Here is a 22499-nt window from a genome sequence, read left to right as displayed (position 1 = left end):
ATATAAAATGTGAGCACAAAGAAAGTGAATTTGAATATATATATATACAGAATTAAATTCAGTGAAGAACCATCATCAGTCAGTAAGCAATGAGAAATACACATCCAACACCAAGTGTTAGCATACTCAATGATGTTTAGTTACCTTTCAGATCTTCTGAGTGGAAGTGTTGAAAATACGAACACAATATGCCAGAGCAATTATAATACATTTACAGCTTGCTTACAATGGTGATTCAGAATGCTATTACTACTGCACTCAACGTACCTAGTGATGGTCGTGTGTTGGTTACAAGGAGACCAGTTGAGGGCCTGCAATCAAACCTGTCAGCGTTCTAGACACACCGAACCTACACCCGACTGCAAAGTCGTAAATCACTCTTTAATTTCGACCTGTTGTGCTGCCATTCATGAATAGCATTGGTAGGAGTGTTTTCCAACAGGATAACGCTAGCCCACAGACCGCTGTTGTAATCCAACATGCTCTACAGTGTGTAGACATGTTGCCTTTGCCTGCCTGATCAACAGATCTGTCTCCGATCAAGCACATATGGGACATCATCGAACGACAACCCCAGCGTCGGCCATAACCAGCATTATCCGTCCCTGTATTAGCCGAGCAAATACAACAGACACGGAACTCCATCTCAGAAACTGACCTCCGGCACCTGTAAAATACAATGCATGCACTTTGCATGCTTGCATTCAACACTGTAGTGATTACACCAGTTATGATCTTGCAATGTTGATCACTTAAACATGTTACCAAGACAAATGCTCTCCCAAAATTTCATTACTCTACTTTTTTGTGTTGCAATTTTTTCCGCCAGTGTAATTTTGACAGACAGGCAAGAAAACAGCTTACCGAACATCTGTAAATGTTATGTAGTAATTTACTTGTATACACATTTCCTGTTGAAAAAAATGAAGCACAAAGAACAGGTGGATGGATGTCAATGTAACATCTTAACTGTACATTCCAACAGCGGGTATGTTGGTGATTGGAATTGCATGTCCCTAAGGCAAGTAGAACGGCCACCAAAGTACATTAGTGTTCGTGTTAGTGTTCGTGTTTAGAGCTGCTACCAAGCCTGGTAGGATATACACTACTAGCTATTAAAGTTGCTACACCAAGAGGAAATGCAGATGATAAACGGCTATTCATTGGGCAAATATACTAGAACTGACATGTGATTACATTTTCACGCAATTTGGGTGAATAAATCTTGAGAAATCAGTACCCAGAACTACCACCTATGGCCGTAATAACGGCCTTGATACGCCTAGGCATTGAGTCAAACAGAGCTTCGATGGCGTGTACAGGTACAGCTGCCCATGCAGCTTCAACACGATACCACAGTTCATCAAGAGTAGTGACTGGCTTATTGTGACGAGCCAGTTGCACCATTGACCAGACGTTTTCAATTGGTGAGAGATCTGGAGAATGTGCTGACAGGGCAGCAGTGGAACATTTTCTGTATCCAGAAAGGCCCGTACAGGACCTGGAAAATGCGCTCGTGCATTATCCTGCTGAAATGTAGGGTTTCGCAGGGATCGAATGAAGGGTCGTAACACATCTGAAATGTAACGTCCACTGTTCAAAGTGCTGTCAATGCGAACAAGTGGTGACCGAGACTTGTGACCAATGGCACCCCATACCATCACTCCGGGTGATACGCCAGTATGGCGATGACGAATACACGCTTCCAATGTGCGTTCACCGCGATGTCGCCAAACACGGATGCGACCATCATGATGCTGTAAACCGAACCTGGATTCATCCGAAAAAATGACGTTTTGCCATTCGTACACCCAGATTCGTCGTAGAGTACACCATCTCAGGCACTCCTGTCTGTGATGCAGCGTCAAGGGTAACCACAGCTATGGTCTCCGAGATGATAGTTCGTGCAGATACTTGTTGTCTTGCAAATGTCCCCATCTGTTGACTCAGGGATCCAGACGTGGCTGCACGATTCGTTACAGCCATGCGAATAAGATGCCTGTCATCTCGACTGCTAGTGATACGAGGCCGTTGGAATCCAGCACGACGTTCCGTATTACCCTCCTGAACCCACGGATTCCATATTCTGCTTACAGTCATTGGATCACGGACCTCCAGTGGTATAAAACTGATAGCAATGAGATTTTTGACGAACATTTAAGTGTATATCGAAACGATAGGTTAATGAGCAACGGAGGTAGAGTGTTTGTCGCAGTAGACAAGATACTCTAACTAGAAATTGAAGCTGCATACGAGATTATTTGACCACGACACAGTAGCAGGGGTGGGTATGGTATGGTAACTGGATCCTTCTATCGCCCACCATACTCATCTCTTGACGAAACCGAAAAGTACGGAAGTTCCCCAGTCAGATACTGGTCAGATGCCAACCGCCTCTTTATAGGTCCATCGAAGTTGGTGCACAATACGGTGGTGGTTTGGTATAGAAAATGTGGTTTTCGTAGTACTGGGCCTTTTTTCAGTCAGGGAACACGAACAGCAACAGTTATTAGACAAACATCTGCTGCCACCACTCCCGTCTGAACACGGGGCATTTCTGATTTCCTTTCAGTATGATGGTGGACCACCTCGTACATTGGATACCTGCATACCCTCTTTCTCCGAAGATGAGCAGGACATTACACTCATGTGGCGTGACCCCCACGTAAACCGAAGTTAAATCCATTAGATTTTTGTGTGGAGTCATGTGTAGACCATCGTGTATGCGGTAAAGATTAGAACACTTGTACACATCAGGGGGGCGGATTCTTGATGCTTGTGCTCTCATTCCGGTACATGTGTCGGTTCACATCCTCGAGGAACAAGCGAAGGGGATAACAACAACCTTACAAAGTGCCGGAAAAAACGGCGAGCACGTTCTATAGCGTTTACATGTTGCAGTAGCCTTGTTCTGCACCAAATGAGACATAACTGAAGAACAAATGAAGGTAGGCTTAAATGAAAGGTGCCAATGTTTTTCTTAAAGAGAACAAGGGTTTGTCATCACACGCTACTTCGACAACTGGTGGAGTTGCAATCGACTTATGATAAAGAAGAGTATGAATGTTATTGCTGCTCGTTTCACTCTCCTTTGGTTCCTGCCTAACCACACACTCGGAAATCGGCAGACACGTATTTCATCCTTCGCTCTCTCTTGAGACGGAAATTTAAATAACATCGGATATTGGAGAAGATACTTATGTAACATTCATAAGAAAATCCCAGAATGTGGTAACAATGCGAACTTATTTCCTTCAACACCGTATGCTATACACAAACACCTGGAGATGTGATATTAACGTCCTGTCTTGGCTATGAAAGTATTTCTTGAAGTCTTGTATCGTCGATGCGTTATTAACTGACATTTAATGATAATAGTTACGTATTGCTGATAAATCTTCTATGGGCCCTTACCTTCCATCGGCATACTGCAAACGTTTTCCATGCTTCATTTTTAAATTATTGACGAATGCAACTCACTCCTAAAATATCACTTTTGAATAAAAGCATTAACTGTCGATAACTCATTTGAAACGTGCTATTATAACAATAATTATAACAACTCGTACCAAGAAAGAGGTGTTTATACAAATCTCCAGTAAGCCTTAAGAAGTCTTGTGAGAGGATCGTATCGATCGCAAACGAAAGTCGATAGTAGTTCCTGCGGTCGTCGATATCGAGGGCGGCGTCCGAGGCCCACGAGAAAGTCAGGCCGCGGCGCGTACGTCACGAAGGTAGTCCTGCGCTCGCTCGCTCGCTCAGCTCAGCAGACAAACTACGTTTCTACACGTGTTATCTCGTAACTAGGCGCGTCTGTACAAACGAAAACTGAATCTTCTACTGGGATCCGCTATTACGGAATCTTATTAGTCCTATAATGATGGGAAGTCCATGGGCCTACTTATAATCTGTTATGGCTGTACTGGCGTACAATAAAACAAAATCGTCCTAAAATGATTATCAGTTGCATGAGGGACCACTTCCAGCATGTTATGAGTACTGTTAAGCAGAAGAGACTAAATGCTATAAACAAGCCGTTATAACATTTATATCGAGTATTGATCTTAAATCAAATTTTGCTGCAGTACTGTTAATCAGTAAGACTTCATAATAGCAGATTCCAGTGGAAGATGCAATTCTCGTTAGTACTTACACGCCCAGCTGCGAGTTAACAGGTTTGGAATCACATTTTGTCTGCTGAGCTGAGCGAGCGAGCGAGTTCAGGACTACTTTCGTGACGTACGCGCCGCGGCCTGACTTTCTCGTGGGCCTCGGTGGCGTCAGAATGACGTCACGTTTGCTTATAAAATGAGTATTACCCACTTTATCCAAGTGAAAGTAAGCGAGTTTAGCTAACAGCTGAACGTTAACTCGGCGTTCTGTTTACTTGTGGACACGATAAGAAGAAGAAGACGCTTGATTTCAGGAAGTAATCTTCATCTACATGACTACTCTGGAATTCACACTTAAGTCCCTGGCAGGAGGTTCATCGAACCACTTCCACTCTGTTTCCCTACCATTCCACTCTAGAACAACACGCGGGAAAAACGAACGCCTAAATCTTTCTCTGCGAGCTCTGATTTCTCTTATTTTATTGTGATGCTCATTTCTCCCTTCAAGGTGGTGGTCGTCGTCAATAAAATATTGTCGCATTCTGGGAAGAAATCTGGAAAACGAAATTCCATGGAAAGAGTCCGCACCAAAGAAAAACGATTTTATTTTAATGATTGCCACTACAGTTCGTGACACTGTCTCTACTATTTATGATAATACAAAACGAGCGACCCTGCTCTGAACTTTACGATGTCCTCCGTCAGGCCGCCCGGAGTGGCCGAGCGGTTCTAGGCACTACGGTCAGGAACCGCGCACCCTTACGGTCGCAGGTTCGAATCCTGCCTCGGCCATGGATGTTTGTGATGTCCTTAGGTTAGTTAGGTTTAAGTAGTTCTAAGTTCTAGGAGACTGATGACCGTAGCAGTTAAGTCCCATAGTGCTCAGAGCCATTTGAACCATTCCTCCATCAGTCCCATACCGCAGAGCAATGCTCTAGCAGAGGACGGATAAACGAATTGTAGGCAGTCTCCTTAGTGAATCTTCTGCATCTCCGAAGTGTTCTGTCAATAAAATACCTTCCCCACAACATTATCTATGTGATCTTTGCTGTTTAAATTATTCGTAATTTTTATCCGCCGATATTTTGTTGAATTGACAGCCTTTAGACTTGTGCAACCGAAATGTAACGGATTTTTTTTTTAGTACTCATGTGAATAATCTCACCCTTTTCACTATTTAGGCTCAATTGCCACACTCAGCACCGTGTAGATATTTCGCCTAAAACATTCTGCAGTTGGTTTTCATCTTCTGAATACTTTACTAGGCGTCTAAGATGGCTCCTCAAATGGTCTCCAAAATAATTTGTATACAGGGCGTGGAAAAGTAAATTGATCAAAAGTGTTGGACAGAAAGACAGGATCAAACGAAAGAATTTGAGCGTAGGAACTAGGGGTCGCAATTGCGTATTAACGGCGCCGCAGGTATTAAAGTCAACTCCGGCTTTCAAATCTGAAACTTGTTTGTGTGTGCCAGATTTAAAAAAAAGCTACACTCTACTCACCGTCGGTAGGTGGGATTGATTTAAAATGTAGAACGTTAGTTTTAAGTACCCTTTCATCGTATTCAGTAGGCCTACTGATCCAGCTAGAGCATGTACCAACGAGTGAGTGTTGTGAAACAACAACATGGAATATGGCTTCACATTGAATGGACTAAGTCGCGTGGAATTGGACTATGGCGCTACTCGTGACAATGCAATGGTGGCTCGCAGGCTTTGCTCGTAACGCTATCCGCATCGCAGGCTGCCTCAGAAAAACATTTTTGAGTCAGTGTAGAGAGACTGGATCTTCGCCTACTTATAAGCACGACACACGCAGGAGACGCACAGCTGAGCTTGACGAAGGTGTGTTACGTCGCAAAGAGTCCAACGGCAAGTACCAGACGAACCGCTCACGAGCTTGGCATGGACCGACGTCACCTCTGGAACGCCGTGCACGAGACCGATCTACATCCTTCCCAGCGACAGAAGGTAGAAGCTGTGGGTCCGGACGAATTGCCTAGGCGTCTGGAATTTGTTGACTGGTTCCGACAACGAGCAGCACGACAACCACATCTCCCTGAGCGAGTGTTCTTTACGGACGAGGCTTGCTTTACACTTGAAGTCATTTTCAATCCACACAAGAGCTACGTTTTGGTACTACGGGATCTTCATGAAACGTACGTCCGTGGTCATCAAGAGCGATTCTCTGTGAGCGGGAATTCTGAAGAGGTTGAATGCTCACACATACCTTGTATTTTTGCAAAAAGTAGACCTGCAGTCCTGAAGGATGCACCGCTTGGAGTTAGGCAGAACCTTTGGGTCCAACAAGACAACGCAGCTCCGTAGTTTTCACACGCTGTCCGAATCAACTAGACGGGACATTTGCTGACAGATGCGTCGGATCAACGCAGTGGTTTCCACGTTCGCCAGACCTAACTCCGCTGGATCTTTCCCTGGGGTACCACAAAATACAGCGTGTCTCAACACCACTTCATGTCAAACAGGACTTGTTGGCTTGTTTTATGGTAGCAGCAGAAGTGATTTAGACTAGTCCTGGCGTATTTCAGAGAACACGCCAATCCCTGCATAGACGTTATGTTCTATAAAACGGCGATGAGTTTGAACGTTTGCTACAGCATACTTATGTTACTTAAGTGGTGGAAATTCTGTGTACAAGAGTATACTCATTTTTTATTTACTTTCAACTTTTTAGGACATATTCTAACATGAAACATGATCGTGTGATTGCTTTCTTTTGTAAATAAGTGCTGTATGCTACGTCAACTAAGTGCGATACACTTGTATGTGATGCTTTAAGTTTTACTTGGTCTCATAGTGACGATTAGCTAGTGCAAACTTGTGTTTATTTATGCATATTCTGCGAATTAATTTTTATTTCCAGTTAAGAAGTCCATACGCCAGATGTCAATTATGTTCATGTAGCGCCGAAAATATGCAATTGCGTCCCCTAGTTCCTACGCTCCAATTCCTTCGCTTGATGCTGTCTTTCTGACCTACACTTTTGATTAAGTTGCTTCTCCGCACCCTGCAGATTAGGAACAGCAGAAGGCATGTAACACTTGCTTGGGGAACGTCAGATACTACTTCTACTGTACTCAATGATTCTCGAAAATTACTACGAACTGCGAATTTTCTGACAGGAAACCACGAATCCAGTCGCTCAACTCAAACGACACTCCATAGACACGCAATTTGATTAGAAGTCGCTTGTGAAGGACTTTTATTTTATCCCTACAGATAGTAAATATGAACAGATTAAGAAATTTTAACAGTCGGAATAAGCTAACAGGTATACTTGAACCATGAGAGTAATAAATTCCTCTACTGATGATAATAAGGTAACTCAGCCAAGTTCACCCTAAGATTCTATAACTCCACCTTCTGATAATGAATAGAAGCTGTCTCTTCTAAACTCCTAAGAGCGCCAGAGCTCTATCAAATGTGATGATATTTTTTAAACAACAGTATCAGTCGGTACGTTATACTAGATTTAAGAAGTCTTTTTGAACTGAGAAACATGCTCCTAACTGTGTGTTTGAATACTTGCCTAAAACAGTATTTGTGGCCCTGTAAATCTTAAAAGCTAAGGTGATATGGGCATGGAACATATGGTGAGCATGAAGAATGTGTTTCTATCAACTGACCACCTGAGAGTTCGGGAGGTGTTAAAGTGTCCTACAAATGACAAACCCGTACAGAATTCGAAAGAGGGCTTGCAAATTTAAATTGGAGGATTCAAAACCAAGTGAATTTTAGCTCTGACAAACTCTAAATGAAATTTCCAGAAAATATAAAATTTTTAGCATTTGTAGCAATTTTCTGTAGATCTAATGTATCAGTATCGATGAAACCTGGTACAGAAATTAATTACGTCATTTTAATTACAGTTTGTTATGACAGTCAAATAAAAGATGTGACGAATACTTAGATATTAAATTTTACTGTCATTTTCAGGTGACATACTGTTCTATGAATTTCTGTGATAGCAGTGCTATTGTCGTTTAAATAATACTTTTTGAAAAGAATATAAGAACTTATGCATGTTTCACATTTGGTTTGATTCGAACAAATACCTAGCTTTTGATAAGTGTGTACCAACGTTTGTATGCTCAGTCATAGGAAATTCGGTCCTTGCTTCATATTCTATTTGTTTGATATGCCATATAATTCATTTCTATTCGAAAATGACGAGTTTAGGTAATATGAGACCTTCCAAAATGGCCTGTGTGTTGACAACATTATCACTGGAGTTCTCCCTCTGACTAGTCTCATACTCCTTGACTTTATATTTATCCACATGTTTTTGTTTTAGGAGGGTTATTTCACATCTAAGGTCCACCAAATAGAAGTACGATGAAAGGATTCCTCAAAAGTTCGAAATTATACGACTTTATGTCAAAGATATATTGGTTTCAATGATTTGAAAGTACCGCAAGGTGTGCACATAATCCTAAACAGTGCTCATATTTTCAATTCGAAAGTGCTAAAGATTAATTCCTCCCTGAAGAACTGAGAACCGTCACTATGGGGCCCCTGAGAGCGTCGCTCCCGTAACAGGTGATAGTGCATAAATCACCTCTGGTCAGAAAGCTGCAAAAGCGAGCATTTCACGTTGGGGCCATACCATACCCAACTTTCCTTGTCTTCGCACAGACGCCTTGTTCAAAAACACCCACAGTCGCCAGAAAAGAAGACTGTAATCAATATAGCACTGTTAATAAAAAATTCGTGCGCCTCCATGGTCGAGTGCAAGCCTTCCTGCTGTATGCCGCTCCGGCGACTTACGAAACGCTGACCTACTCCAGTTATGGAGGAGGGGGAAGAGATTGGTGTTTAACCTCCGGTCGACAACGATGTCATTAGAGACGGAGCACAAGCTCGGACTAGGGAGGAACGGAGAAGGAACAATCCCAGAATTTGCCTTAACTGATTTAGAGAAGTAACGGAAGCAATCAAGAGAGCCGGACGCTGGTTTGAGCCTCCGTCCTCCCGAATGCAAGTCGATTCTATCCCGCGACTTCTCGGTTTGCAGGCACGCGCTTTACCGGTGTACCACCAGGTTCTCTCTTACGTGAACTTCAATACCGCAACTGACGAAAATATGATTTTTCAATTTCTCAATAACCAGTGAAAGAAAGTAACGTCAGTGTTGTTGTGTTATAGGTTGTTTATGAAATAAATGCTAGGCAAGGCCGCTGAATGGCCGTGCTGAATGGCCAGTCTTGAGTGACACAGAGAGAAACCTTTTCGGATACATGGGCTCAGTCGCTCACATCGCGGCAGTCTTAAAAGGACTGGGCTTGGTTAAACAGAAACGTTTAGAATTTTGCTATGACTGCTTTAGGTTTCAAATCGTAACTTACTGAATAGTTTCCTGTTAATGCTGTTAGTTCTTTGATTTATCGTATTCGACATCTTCACGCTATCGGGAAAAAAATGGTGCCACACGCCCAGTGGTGTTTTCAAGACTGGCATGGGGAACTCTAGTTTTGGAACGTATAACATGCATGAAGCGGTAGATATCATAGCAGATTCCTGTCGTGTGTATAGCCCGCAGTGTTGTTCTCTAGACTAAACGTTTCCATTGACATGTACAGTATCAAAAATGACACGATCTGATCAAAAGTTCCCAGACATGTATTGCTGGATATTAATATGGGGTGTGTTCGCCCTCCGCCCATGTGACGACTTAATCTCTGCTGGGAACACTTTCAATGGGTTACCTACGGGACTACTGCCAGCCTGTTCTTCCTCAGGAGCCGAAACCAGAGAAGGCAGTAATAGTGGACGATAGGGCCTGGAGAGAAATCGACGTTCTGACTCGTCCCGAAGTTTTTTCATTGGGTTCAGGTCGGGGCTTCGGGAAGGACACTCCATTTCAGAAACGTTGCCTCAAAGTTGGGGCTATTTGACTGGGTGCATTGTCACGTCAATACAATCATAGTGCACAAGACATAATGCTATAAAATGTGCTCATATCACTTCTCCAGACATTTGCCAAACCCAAACACTTCCATCGGATTGCCACAGTGTGTAGCATAATTCTTCACTCTAAATCACTTGTTTCTAATCATCTATAATCCAATGGGATGGCTCTTTACATCACCATAAGCGTTGCTTAGCACTGACTACAGAAATTTATAGCTTATGAGGGTCTTCTCAAGCATGGTACACCTTCTTTTAACTCTTACGCACAGCCATTATGCTAGCTGGACGGACTCCTGATACCACTTTGAAGCTCACAATTGATGTCTTCCACACCTGAGTCGAAACAAGGCCCCGGGAGTAGACAACATTCCATTAGAGCTACTAACAGCCTTCGGAGAGCCAGTCCTGACAAAACTCTACCATCTGGTGAGCAAGATGTACGAGACAGGCTAAATACCATCAGACTTCAAGAAGAATATAATAATTCCAATCCCAAAGAAAGCAGGTGTTAGCAGATGTGAAAATTACCGAACAATCAGTTTAATAAGCCACAGCTGCAAAATACTAACGCGAATTCTTTATAGGCGAATGGAAAAACTAGTAGAAGCTAACCTTGGGGAAGATCAGTTTGGATTCCGTAGAAATATTGGAACACGTGAGGCAATACTGACCTTACGACTTATCTTAGAAGAAAGATTAAGGAAAGGCAAACCTACGTTTCTAGCATTTGTAGACTTAGAGAAAGCTTTTGACAATGTTGACTGGAATACTCTCTTTCAAATTCTAAAGGTGGCAGGGGTAAAATACAGGGAGCGAAAGGGTATTTACAATTTGTACAGGAACCAGATGGCAGTTATAAGAGTCGAGGGACATGAAAGGGAAGCAGCGGTTGGGAAGGGAGAGAGACAGGGTTGTAGCCTCTCCCCGATGTTATTCAATCTGTATATTGAGCAAGCAGTAAAGGAAACAAAAGAAAAATTCGGAGTAGGCATTAAAATCCATGGAGAAGAAATAAAAACTTTAAGGTTCGGTGATGACATTGTAATTCTGTCAGAGACAGCAAAGGACTTGGAAGAGCAGTTGAATGGAATGGACAGTGTCTTGAAACGAGAATACAAGATGAACATCAACAAAACCAAAACGAGGATAATGGAATGTAGTCGAATTAAGTCTGGTGATGCTGAGGGATTTAGATTAGGAAATGAGACACTTAAAGTAGTAAAGGAGTTTTGCTATTTGGGAAGCAAAATAACTGATGATGGTCGAAGTAGAGAGGATATAAAATGTAGACTGGCAATGGCAAGAAAAGCGTTTCTGAAGATGAGAAATTTGTTAACATAGAGTATAGATTAAAGTGTCAGGAAGTCGTTTCTGAAAGTATTTGTATAGAGTGTAGCCATGTATGGAAGTGAAACATGGACGATAAATACTTTAGAGAAGAAGAGAATAGAAGCTTTCGAAATGTGGTGCTACAGAAGAATGCTGAAGATTAGATGGGTGGATCGCGTAACTAATGAGGCGGTATTGAATAGAATTGGGGAGAAGAGGAGTTTGTGGCACAACGTGACGAGAAGAAGGGACCGGTTGGTAGGACATGTTCTGAGGCATCAAGGGATCACAAATTTAGCATTGGAGGGCAGTGTGCAGGGTAAAAATCATAGAGGGAGACCAAGAGATGAATACACTAAGCAGATTCAGAAGGACGTAGGTTGCAGTAAGTACTGGGAGATGAAGCAGCTTGCACAGGATAGAGTAGCATGGAGAGCTGCATCAAACCAGTCTCAGGACTGTAGACCACAACAACAACACTCATTTAAGGAGATGTTTTTAGAACCACCCACCCTCTCCCCTTTCCCCCCCCCCCCCCCCCCCCCCCATCCGCAATCCTCGATAGGCCCTGTCCAGCAGTCCATGAGTTTCGACTAGTCTTGGATTTATCTGTGGTGGTTCCTTCACTTTTCCACTTCAAAATCACATCACCAACAGTCGACTCGGGAAGGGTTGAAAATCCGTGATGGATTTGTTTCTCAGGCCATATCCAGCGACTTCTCCAAGTTCGAAGTCACTGTGGTCTCCTGACCGAACCATTCTGTTGATTGCCGGCCGCGGTGGCCGTGCGCTTCTAGGCGCTTCAGTTCTGATCCGCGGGACTGCTACGGTCGCAGGTTCGAATCCTGCCTCGGGCAAGGATGTGTGTGATGTCCTTGGGTTAGTTAGGTTTAAGTAGTTCTGAGTTCTAGGGGACTGATTACCTAAGATGTTAAGTCCCATAGTGCTCAGAGCCATTTTAACCATTCTCTTGATTGCCTCTTTACAGACAACACACTACTCCTCGCTTCCTTTTATAGTGGCAGCTCCGCCTCTCCTGACATCTAGTGGTCAGTTTCGCATTGCGTGGGGGTGTCCTGATACCTCTGATCATATAGTGTAGCTACTTTTTCTGGATATAAACCTTACGTCATTCATTATAGTAATATATCAAGCTGCGAATTAGCAGATCCTCGTAATGCTGCAATACTTCAGTGGAAGACACCCTCATAACCACAACTGTTAAACTGCTTGTATGTAATCTACGAAGTTTACGGTCCCTAATGCGGTTTTGTGACCACAAATGGTAACAGTAATGGATTGCTCCAGAAGTATTTCGTGCGCTTTGTTAGTTTTTTGTGCATATTCTCAGGTAACTGACAAACATTTGCAACACTATTTCTGGAATTCTTTGTCTCGCAGGTTTATCTTAGTTGCCAAAACAGACCACCTACAGTACTTATAAGTGCTGACTATTTTTTTGATAGTTCAATATCTAGTGTCCTGTTGAGAGAAATATCTTGTCGTATTTGCCATACGTCTCTATGACGCTGAGTGGTAGTATAAATGCCGATAAGCAATGCATCTCTTCAAATACGTAGTACTACAAAATATTTCGCTATAGAATGAGAAATAAGTACGCTTATATATTTTTGTACCAATTTGTTCATAACGAGTACTTGATTAGTTCATTCACCGTTTTCTCGTCAATTCTGGCATGTCTGGGAAACGATGATACCATCGTACAAGAGTAGCTTGCACCGTTCGCGTCACTAGATCATACAAATCACATGTACTTAAAAATTTTGCAAATAAAGTTCCTTATTTAAAAATTTCTATTGTGTCTCATGACTTTGTTTACCATCACTATACGTGAAATGCAGCAGAATCCATTGTTTCAACAGCTTGTAAATCGGATTTATACTGCAATTGGGAAACGCTAAAGCAGAACTTTATCTATGTTCTTGAAGCACTTCCTCTTTTTCTTTTCGTTAAGTGTGGGACAGCCGATGTAAGCGTAAAACCGGAAAGTATTTTCTTTTGTGCCCTAGTGACAAATCGTGGACGCTACATGGCAGGTAGGCAAGAAACGAAGTACGAGAGTCTTTGGCTGGCACGCAGCGAAGCTGCGTGAAGCTGTGACGTCACTGCTTACATCAAATGGTAAACAAATTTGAATCATTTGCACTACAGGTTAGCTCATACTCATTTTTGGTGTACCCCAGTTGCGATGTTATATTCCTAAAACTATCGTTCATGTTTTGAATCTGGCTTAATCTACAAAGAATGACGTCTACATCTTAACAAGCGCCATCGTGCCAGGTTGATCATCATCGGCGCCACTGCTGCTCGTAGCCCATGGTCTCCCATGCCGGTAGCTTCAGCCTCTTACAGTGAGTACTAGCTTGGAGTCTTTACTAACTTGTAACACAAGATTACTCTTTGACTGCATTCGTTATGCTACACCGAACTTTGCCTCACCATGGTACATGACAAGCCATTCGTCAAAAACCTGCTTGAAATCTCGTTGTAGTTGTTCAACGCATTGTTGGGGAAATAGTACCTGACGCTTTATCCAACTCGTCCACTTGTGCAGCCATCGTGCGATTAGTTATTGTAGGCCTCCTTCACTACTGATGAAACTTACTTTCTTCGTGTGGATGGCTCTGTTCCTAACTTGGCAGGTATGGTAGGCTGTAGAGAAACAGAAGCCAATGGGTATTGTTTTGGGAACAAGACGGTATCTACTTCATTTTCTGTCCACCAGTATTCCAAGAATATTACGGATATTATTCCTTGCTGCACTTTTCTTGACTGTTGACACATAAGGGTTTCTATAGGCGTGTAATCTGCCAAAGGATGTATTGTTTATGCGGTCTCCAGTCTTCAGACTGGTTTGTTACAGTTATCCACGCTAGTCTATCCTATGCAAGTCTTTTCGTCTCTGTATAACTGCTGCAACCAATATCAATTTCTACCTTCTTACCGTAGTCAAGCCTTTGTTCCCCTTTAAAACTTTTACCTTCCTCCCCCGCCCCCCTCCCCCCGTACCCTTACCTCCCTTACCAAAACTACAATTCATGAATGCCTGAAAAATATTGTATCAACCTATCCCTTCTTTTAGTCAAGTTGAATCATAAAGGTCTATTATCCCGAATTCAACGTCTCTTCATTAGTTATTCGATCTCTGCATCTAACCCTCTGCATTCTTCTGTAGCACTACACTTCTGTTGATTCCACTCTCCTCTTGGCTGTACTGTTTAGCGTCCAATTTTACTTCTTCTTAAGGCTACAGCCCTCATCAATTGCCTCAGAAAAGACTTGCTTACACTTTATTCTGGCTGTTAAAGCATTTACCATTTTCTGGAACAATGTTTCTTGCTTTAACTTTTTATGCAGTCTCTACTTCTAAAGTGGTTAGCTATTTTGCTCCACAAATCGTAAAGCTTTTCTATTATTTCCACTGTTTAATTTCCTATTCTATTGACTATGTGCGTATGCGTTAGTAGCTGGCGTTCCTGTGACACAGTATGTATTTATGATGCCAGTCTTGAGACCAGATGGATGGCAAGTAATTCAGTCTTTAAAGATTTTGGTCTCGGTGCGTTATTTCAGTATCATGTACATACAAAAGCCAGGGAACGTTACTTACTGCCAATTACAAACAGTTACGATGGAATTTTCTTTTTCATGAAAGATTTTTGGCAGAGACCAGATTGAGGTGTTGTTACTGCGGAGTCACATACTTGGCCAAACGTACTTACCAGTCCTGGGCGAGTTACGGAAAGCCATCTCAAAATTCCTTCTGCAATCCGTGGATCTTCTTCTGAGCGCCTTGAGACAATATACTACGTTTGCTACGAGGCTATAACTGTAGTCAAGGGATAAGGAAAAAGTGAAGTGGGGCGGTGACTTAGGCAACGGGGATCATGCGACAGATAGTTTTCTTTTTGTTTTCGTTTTGCTGATGAGCATCATTTTGTCAGCTACCTTTTAATTGCATATCTACAGACAACTCTTTTTTTACATATTACAGAATAAACAAATTAGAATTTGTGCACAAAATAATTGTATTAATGAATTATAAGCATAAGATAAAATCAACAATTTGATCGGACTGTAATGTTTAGACCTTTTATGTATTAATAGTTGTCCGTGGTGAAATTGATCCTTACAGCGTTTGTGTTTAAGCTGACTCTTCATGAGTTATGTGATGAATCGCTAACCGGTTTACTGTGAGGCAGAGTTTTATTTGTTGTCTTGGGTACTTCCTGCATGCTAAAATTAAGTTGCTTACATTGGTATCTTCTTTATTATAATGACTGCATATGGGGAATCTAAGACTGTAATTTTGCATTGATGACGGAGGTAACATCCATATCCTTAGCCCATAGGTATTTTGGAAATTTGGTACCATTAATAGTTTGCTTCCCTTCGCAAGTCTGATTATATGTGGGCAACCTCACTGCACATTTTGCTAATCCAGTCTCGTTGTGCTCTTGGGAATGAAACGACAACATATAAATCTAATTATTTGGAATTTGTCTAATGCACTGCTTTCTTTAGTAGTTTCATCACGTGTTTCGTTGTGACCCTCACATGTCCTCCAAGCCAGACGACGTTTGCGTCAATGTCGACCTTTCTTGCTATACGAAGCGAAATCATTATATTGTGTATTAGATCCTGACAGACCTTTGGAAGAAGCCAGACGACGTTTGCGTCAATGTCGACCTTTCTTGCTATATGAAGCGAAATCATTATATCGTGTATTAGATCCAGGCAGACCTTTGGAAGACGAGCATTCAAACAAGGCAGGTCCTTCAGAATTTTACAAATCATTGTGAATCAAAGGCGAATTAAAGTTAGTTTCAGAATTTATGAGACAGAAGACATGACATTGCACTTTCTGAAAAATATCATCTACACCTTCTTGAAGACAGCAAGGACAGTGAAATGAGAGAACTATCACACAGTCAAGTGGATAGCCCTTGTTTACAAGTTGCTGGCCGGGACAATATACAGAAGAATGCAAAAGGAAATTTAGCATTTGGTTTATGGAGATCAGGGTGGATTTTGGAAAGAAAAAGGCACCAGGGAAGCAGTTCTGATGTTAGGCTCGATAATATGAGGAAGGCTTAAGGATAGTGAAACTTCAACCACAGAATTTGTCGGCCTAAAAACCGCAAGCGACAATGTAATATGGTTAAACTTGTTTCAGATCCTCAGAAAAACAGGTATAAGCTGCAGGGAAGACGAGTAATGTGGCCTACAATACCCACGAGAACCTAGAGGTAAACAATAGGGATGGAAGACTAAGAGTGAAGTAGTGATTAGAAAGGGCGTAAGGCAGAAATACAGTCTTTCTCCTGCAATCTTCAACCCGCATATGGAAGAAGCAATGAAGGTAATAAAAGAAAGGTTCGGAACTGGGATAAAAATCTAGGGGGTAAGGATATCAGTAATAAGATACGCTGACGACATCGTTATCAAAGGTGAAAGTATACATATATTTAAGGACCTCTTGACTGGCATGAACGGTCTACGGAGCACAGAAATTGAGAGTAAACCAAAGAAAAATTAAAGTATTAAAGAGTAGCAAATATGAAATTAACAACGGATTTGTCATTAAAATGCTTCACCGCATAGTAGAAGAACTGTAAGACTTCTTCTTCTTCTTTGTAAACAAAATAACTCTTGACTGATAAAATAAGGAAAACATAAAAACCATAATAGCACACGAAACGAGAAGAATCTTTCCAAAAAAGAACATTGCTAGTATGTAGCGTCGACCGTAAACTGAAAAAGAAATAAATGAGGTGGACTAAGAGAAAACCGGAAAAGGAGAGAATCGAAGAGTTTGAGTTGTGGTTTTACCGAAGCATGCTGAAAATTAAATGTATTGATAAGTTAAGACACGAGACTATTCTCCACACGATCGCAAGGGCAGGATTATGTGGAAACATCTAAGCAGAAGAACGGACAGGAAAGTAGGAAGTATCTTAAAGCATTAGGTAATAACCTCCCCGGTGCTAGGAAGGAGAAAATTGTTGGGAAAGATGCAGGTTAGAATATACACAACAAATAAGTGAAAACTTTGGGCGTAAGAGCTAGTCCGAGATAAAGAGTTGGCACAGGAGGGAAGTCATGACGGATCTCTTCCAAACCAGTAAGAAAATTGACGGAGAAAAAGAAAATATTGCCTGTGTGGCTTCGAATATTTAGGACTGCAACTTCCATATACTGTCACAAATTATGTATCTTCATGGTTAAATAATTGAGAAAATCTTCCGAAGTATTGTGCTAATTGTACGATCGTCAGTGATATGATATACATTACGGCATAGATACATATTACATACAGCATGCAACTTGGGCAATATGGACGCAGCTTCTTATTAGTCAGTGCGCTTGTAGCGACGATTACACGACAGCATCAATGAGCAGCAACAAACTCTTATCTCTCGACAATTGTTGTGTATTTGGGGCTTTTACACATCTAATGGTATAACCATCTACAGTAGACTGAAGGGAAAAAATTCAGTACAGTATTAACATAAGATTATAAGGGAAATGATCGGAATAAAAGAGATAACCCTTGCAAAGTATAGAATGAGTGAACCACTACTGTGAGGCGTTCTTCTCTGTATTCTTGAGCGAATACTGCCCCTCTTCATATGTACATAGACCAACAAAGAGACAAAAAGAACCGACAAAACACCGCTATGTAAGTTAAAATGCTTTGTTGAGAAACACTCTGACAATAGATTAACGTACGAGTAACATACGAGTTAACGTCCTTTTAATAGTTAGGTAGAAAACTAAGACAGTCTTCGGCTTTGTAAGTAATTCCTATGAGCTTAACGTTGTTTGCTTCAAATATTTTCCTAGGTGCTTCGAAGGAGCGGTGCATACGTGGAAGGTAAGGCGTAGGGCGAGCCGTTTCCTCAAAGCGCTGTCGACCATTGGAAAGCTGTGCTTCAGGAACCCTGCTCGCTGCCGAGGCAGCTGTTTGCACAGGGACTCCGGAGGAGCCATGTTTACCCACTCGTCCTTCTCGACACGAATGTTCTTTTGCTCGTGTTGTGCTGACTCCCAATATCCCAAGTGGTCGTACAGCGGACATATGAAAGACAGGAATCTCATTGACCCAGAATTCACCTCAAATTTGCCTTCAGCACTTCAAACACACGTACGCTGTCCCTAGAGTCCGTTTGTCCACCTATTAATTTCTGCAGGCAAACATAATCTCTCTCTCTCTCTCTCTCTCTCTCTCTCTTTCTCTCTCTCCTTGTTTCGTTCTATCCTTTTAGGCAGACTTACGCCGTCAACGCAAGTTCACTTTCCTTTTAACCTTAAGCGCATTTCGTTTCTGTCGGTATTTGGTGATCTCCGACTGAAATTGCATATGACTAGAAAATTGTAAATGTTTATCATGACTACGGAACGCCAACATAAAATAAACAACTTTTTTGGTGTGAGGGAAGTTGTTATCTTACAAAGAACTGGCTACTAATTGGATTACGAAATCTGTCACGATAAGATCTTTGGATAGAACATTCTTGGGTTTTCAGGTGCTCTGAGTTTCGGTAAAACCTCAAATTTTCGTCACTGACCTACATTATCTTTATGAGAAGTGTGCATATGGTTATCGAAGGACAAATGTGCTCTCTTTTTATGCCCGGTAGTCAACTTACGAATCACTGACTTACGTCATCATGACGACACAGAGAAACAAGATGTGTAAGATATGGGATAGCCCTCGTGTATGAATACTGCGTCGATGCTTTTGATGCAGTGTCGTTTGCTGTACTTTCACTCGCACAGGAATATAACACATTAGGTATGCGGCTGTGGTATGGAAACAAGAAGAAAATCGAATGTGTTCTTTTGAAAGGAAACAGCCCAGCATTTTCCTTATGCGATGTGGGGAAACGAAGGCAAACCTAAATCTAGATTGACAGATGGTGATTTGAAATCCGTCAGTCCTGTGTCTCTCTGTCTCACCACTGGGCCAACTGTAGAACTCACTGCTACGCGCTGTTGAGGCGGAGATGCCTTGTCTATTGTGCAGTCGTATGTAAACAATTGATGGAATGACCTTTATAAAATTAACAAGTTATAATAATGGAAAGCATAGACGAGAATTTTCGTGTAGTCAGACGCACCTTTAAGCTTCGTTATAAAGAACTTACTTACCTACCAATCAGTTTTCGAGATTTACTTCACTTAACAATTAGTGCTAAACAAGAAAAAACTTGACGAAACAATGCGAACTACTACCTGTTGCTGTCTACCGTAAATAAATTCGTTGACACATTTGAAATATAAGCAATTACAATATCTCATATCAACAATTGCATGTTCTTCAGTTGCGTTAGCAGACAGTTCCTGCTCGTCATAGAGGCCTCTAACGAACTCTTCAGTCCTTAGTAGTCTTCCTCTGCCTTAACAGAGGAACCCCTTTGGTATTCTTAATGTTAACACCTTTGCTTTAAAATTGTCATAATGCTTTTTCGATTTGCTGATTTCCTCAGCGACTTCCTTTCTTTCCTTTATCGAGCTTTTTTGTTTTCCCTTATTTCGTCAATCTGATGAAGTATTACTCTGTTACGCATGATTTCTTCGCAGTTGCCTTTCTTGTACCTACATGTCTCCGTCCAAATTCTATCATTACCCTTTGCAGAGATGTCCATTCCTCATCAACTGAATTACATCTGCATGTATGTGCTCCTGGATAGGCTTACAATCCAAAACCTGATATTGAAATCTTTGCTCACCATATAATGCAATTGATTTGGTATCTTTCTGTTTCTCCCCGCCTATTCAACACACAGCTTCTCCTCTTATGATTTTTGAACAGAATATTTGCTATTAGTAGCTTTGTAAACATACTGCAGAATTTAAAAATAATTCCTCTTCCCTCTTCACTATTGCGTACCGCGGATTCTCTCGTAACACTGTCTTCTCTCTCTTTTCCTAAAATAGTATTCCAAAGCCATCCTGACTGTTAGCTTTCATCTCCCATTACTCACTGCGTTATCTATTCAGTCCCCTCTTTTTTTTTTTGGGTCAACAGTCTACTGACTGGTTTGATGCGGCCCGCCACGAATTCCTATCCTGTGCTAACCTCTTCATCTCAGAGTAGCACTTGCAACCTACGTCCTCAATTATTTGCTTGACGTATTCCAATCTCTGTCTTCCTCTAAAGTTTTTGCCCTCTACAGCTCCCTCTAGTACCATGGAAGAAATTCTCTCATGTCTTAGCAGATGTCCTATCATCCTTTCCCTTCTCCTTATCAGTGTTTTCCACATATTCCTTTCTTCTCCAATTCTGCGTAGAACCTCCTCATTCCTTACCTTATCAGTCCACCTAATTTTCAACATTCGTCTATAGCACCACATCTCAAATGCTTCGATTCTCTTCTGTTCCGGTTTTCCCACAGTCCATGTTTCACTACCAAAGAATGCTGCACTCCAGACGTACATCCTCAGAAATTTCTTCCTCAAATTAAGGCCGGTATTTGATATTAGTAGACTTCTCTTGGCCAGAAATGCTTTTTTTGCCATAGCGAGTCTGCTTTTGATGTCCTCCTTGCTCCGTCCGTCATTGGTTATTTTACTGCCTAGGTAGCAGAATTCCGTAACTTCATTGACTTCGTGACCATCAGTCCTGATGTTAAGTTTCTCGCTGTTCTCATTTCTACTACTTCTCATTACCTTCGTCTTTCTCCGATTTACTCTCAAACCATACTGTGTACTCATTAGACTGTTCATTCCGTTCAGCAGATCATTTAATTCTTCTTCACTTTCACTCAGGATAGCAATATCATCAGCGAATCGTATCATTGATATCCTTTCACCTTGTATTTTAATTCCACTCCTGAACCTTTCTTTTATTTCCATCATTGCTTCCTCGATGTACAGATTGAAGAGTAGGCGCGAAAGGCTACTGCCTTGTCTTACACCCTTCTTAATACGAGCACTTCGTTCTTGATCGTCCACTCTAATTATTCCCTCTTGGTTGTTGTACATATTGTATATGACCCGTCTCTCCCTATAGCTTACCCCTACTTTTTTCAGAATCTCGAACAGCTTGCACCATATTATATTGTCGAACGCTTTTTCCAGGTCGACAAATCCTATGAACGTGTCTTGATTTTTCTTCAGCCTTGCTTCCATTATTAGCCGCAACGTCAGAATTGCCTCTCTCGTGCCTTTACTTTTCCTAACGCCAAACTGATCGTCACCTAGCGCATTCTCAATTTTCTTTTCCATTCTTCTGTATATTATTCTTGTAAGCAGCTTCGATGCGTGAGCTGTTAAGCTGATTGTGCGATAATTATCGCACTTGTCAGCTCTTGCCGTCTTCGGAATTGTGTGGATGATGCTTTTCCGAAAGTCAGATGGTATGTCGCCAGACTCATATATTCTACACACCAACGTGAATAGTCGTTCCCATAATGATTTTAGAAATTCTGATGGAATGTTATCTATCCCTTCTGCCTTATTTGACCGTAAGTCCTCCAAAGCTCTTTTAAATTCCGATTCTAATACTGGATCCCCTATCTCTTCTAAATCGACCCCTTTTTCTTCTTCTATCACATCAGACAAATCTTCACCCTCATAGAGGCTTTCAATGTATTCTTTCCACCTATCTGCTCTCTCGTCTGCATTTAACAGTGGAATTCCCGTTGCACTCTTAATGTTACCACCGTTGCTTTTAATGTCACCAAAGGTTGTTTTGACTTTCCTGTATGCTGAGTCTGTCCTTCCGACAATCATACCTTTTTCGATGTCTTCACATTTTTCCTGCAGCCATTTCGTCTTAGTTTACCTGCACTTCCTATTTATTTCATTCCTCAGCGACTTGTATTTCTGTATCCTGATTTTCCCGGAACATGTTTGTACTTCCTCCTTTCATCAATCAACTGAAGTATTTCTTCTGTTACCCATGGTTTCTTCGCAGCTACCTTCTTTGTACCTATGTTTTCCTTCCCAACTTCTGTGATGGCCCTTTTTAGAGACGTCCATTCCTCTTCAACTGTGTAGCCTACTGCGCTTTTCCTTATTGCTGTATCTATAGCGTTAGAGAACTTCAAACGTATCTCGTCATTCCTTAGAACTCCCGTATCCCAGTTCTCTGCGTATT

This window comes from Schistocerca gregaria, chromosome 7 (genome assembly GCF_023897955.1).
Source record: "Schistocerca gregaria isolate iqSchGreg1 chromosome 7, iqSchGreg1.2, whole genome shotgun sequence".
Taxonomy (NCBI): Eukaryota; Metazoa; Arthropoda; class Insecta; order Orthoptera; family Acrididae; genus Schistocerca; species Schistocerca gregaria.
Note: the sequence above shows the minus strand (reverse complement) of the source record.